The sequence below is a fragment of the Panthera tigris genome, chromosome A3 (assembly GCF_018350195.1).
Source record: "Panthera tigris isolate Pti1 chromosome A3, P.tigris_Pti1_mat1.1, whole genome shotgun sequence".
NCBI lineage: Eukaryota > Metazoa > Chordata > Mammalia > Carnivora > Felidae > Panthera > Panthera tigris.
The window spans coordinates 120,684,265-120,687,194 of record NC_056662.1 but is presented as its reverse complement, the minus strand read 5'-3'; positions in this window follow the sequence as shown (position 1 = coordinate 120,687,194).

The following is a 2,930-nucleotide window of genomic DNA, read 5'->3' as shown; positions in this document are numbered from 1 at the left end:
AGAGAATGTGTAACTTTATTTTAGCAAAAGAAACACCAGACAGATAAAAAAGAAACTAATGAGATTAGTGGCGGAAGGGATGGGGGCAATGACACTTTTCTGGATCTAACTATTTTGAATAGTTATGACTTTTATAAGTATGTTAATGTCTTACACACTCTAACAAATAAGGATGGGAGGGAACTTAAAACTGAATGCAAACAAGAAAACAAAAGAATCTAACCCTTTTTTTTTTTGAGAGGGAGAGAGAGCACTCATGAGTGGAGGTTGGGAAGTGAGAATAAGAATCTTAAGTAGGATCCACGCCCAGTGGGGATCCCAACGCAGGGCTTGATCTCACGAATCACGACCATGAGATCAGGACCTGAGCTGAAATCAAGTCAGATGCTTAACCAACTGAGCCACCCAGGTGCCCCAGAATCTAATTTATATTTTATTTCAAAAAATAATATAAGCAGGGTAAATGGGGGTAGAGGTAGAGATTAACCCAAGTAACTTCTGAACATAGTATTTAGACTATATGCCCTCATACTAAAGACAAAAGCACTATAAACATAATATTTAGCAGGGTTTTTTCCCCAGTGGTATGAGTTAACTCTGGTTTAACTACTTTTTATGTAATTAAGGATTTAGAAAATATACATATTCAGAATAAAGGGAGCCATATTTCTTGCTGAACAAGGTTTTATGTATGGAAAGATGAAAAGCTAGGACATAAGAAAGTAAAGTTATGGGAAAGGACAGACCACACAAACACTAATTAAAAAAACAACTAAAGTAGTTCTATTAATAACAAAGAAGACTATGAACAAGGACAATTACTAGGGACAAAGAAGAATATTACATAATGATAAAACATTCAATTCACCAAGAAGACATAACAATCCCAAATGTGTATGCAACTAAACAAAAGAGCATCAATATAGGAAGCAAAAACTGACACAACTGAAAGGAGAACAGACAAATCCACAGTTATTGTTGGAGAGTTCAATACTCCTTAGTAATTGATAGTAGACAGAACACCAGCAAGAATACGGAAGACTTAACAACACAAGCAACCAATGTGACCTAACATTATAGAACCCTCCACCCAACAACACAATACACACCTTGTTTAAGGTTGATACGAAATATTAACCGAGCACCCACCTGGCTCGGTAGGTAAAGCATGTGACCCTTGATCTCAGGGTTGTGAGTTCAAGCTCCACGTTGGGTGCAGAGTTTACTAACTAAATGAACAGCCAAAATTTTTAACTTAATCAAGATAGATCATACTCAAGGTAACAAATCAAAATAGACTTAAAAGAATTAAAATCATACACAGTATGTTTTTTGACAACAGAATTAAATGAGAAATCAACACAACACCTAGGAAACCCCAAATACTTGAAAATTAAATAATACAAATTTAAATAATCTAGGAGTCAAAGAGGAAGTTTTAAGATAAAGTAGAACATATTTTTAAATGAATGAAAAGGAAAAATACAACATATCAAAATGTTTGGGATGCAGCTAAAACATTGCTTATAAGTTTTTAACAGTAAATCTTCATATTAAAAAAGAAAAATGTCTCAAACCAATAATCTAAACTTCCTGTTTAAGAAACTAAGCATAAACCAAACGGAAGGAATTAACTTAGGAATGTAAATCAGGAAACTGAAAACGAAAAAAGTAGGAAAAAGTCCATGAAACCAAACATTAGTTTTTTAAAAGATGAATAAAAGTAGACTAACCAAGAAAAAAAAGGAAGCCACAAATTGTTAATTTCAGATACAAAAAAAGGGATATCACTACAGACACAGCAGAGTTTAAAAGTGAACAAAGACTGGGGCACCTGGGAGGCTCAGTCAATTAATCATCCAACTCTTAATTTCGGCTCATATCATGATCCCAGCGTCATGGGATTGAGCCTCATGTCAGGCTCCACACTGAGCATCGAGCCTGCTTCAGATTCTCTCTCTCTCTCTCTCTCTCTCTCTCTCTCTCTCTCTCTCTCTCTCTCTCTCTTCCTCTGCCCCCTCCGCTGCTCACACTGGCACACTTTTTCTTTAGAAAAAAAAAATCATAAAAGCTAATAAAGACTAGTAGAGTTGTGTCAAAAGGACTCCAGAACCAACTTGAAAAGGCTCCCCACAGGCCATAGATGGGAACATTTTAGCAGCAATATGCATACTAATGACAATGCACTAAACTATATCAAATATGTTTAAAGCTATGAATTCATAATGATGCAAAGAAAACTAATTCATCAGTTTTGAATAGGAAGATCATTCATTTTTAAAACTAGTTAATAGTTTAAACTGGGTGGCTCAGTTGGTTGGGAGACTGACTCTTGATTTAGGCTCAGGTCATGATCTCAAGGTTTGGGTTTGAGCCTTGCATCAGGCTCCGCACTATGACAGTGTAGAGACTGCTTGAGATTCATTCTCTCTCTCTCCCTCTCTCTCTCTCTCTCCCCCCCTCACTCTCTCTCTGCCCCTCCCATGCATGCTTTCTCTCAAAATAAATAAACTTAAAAATTTTTTTTAAATAAGTAACTAAAACTATTAAAGATAAAGAATCAAGTATTAATCATACCTACAGAACAGACAACACAATCACAAATGAGTAAGGAGCGATTTCATTGGAACTCACCGTTTTGCAAACTTTAATGAATTAAGATATCTAAGCATTTAGTATCAATCACTGCTAACATCACAAAAATAAATAAATTACCAGACACTATGTGCCTAACAAAAGAACACACTCTTACTTACGAAGTAGTCTTGCAAAAAGTAGTAGAACCAGAGTCTGATTAATGATTAAGCCTCTAGATCAGTGCTGCCCAATAGAAACATAACATAAGCCATATACATATTTAAGTTTTCTAGTAAACACATTACACAGAGTAAAATGAACTAGATGGAAATTATGTTTTAATAAATTGAACC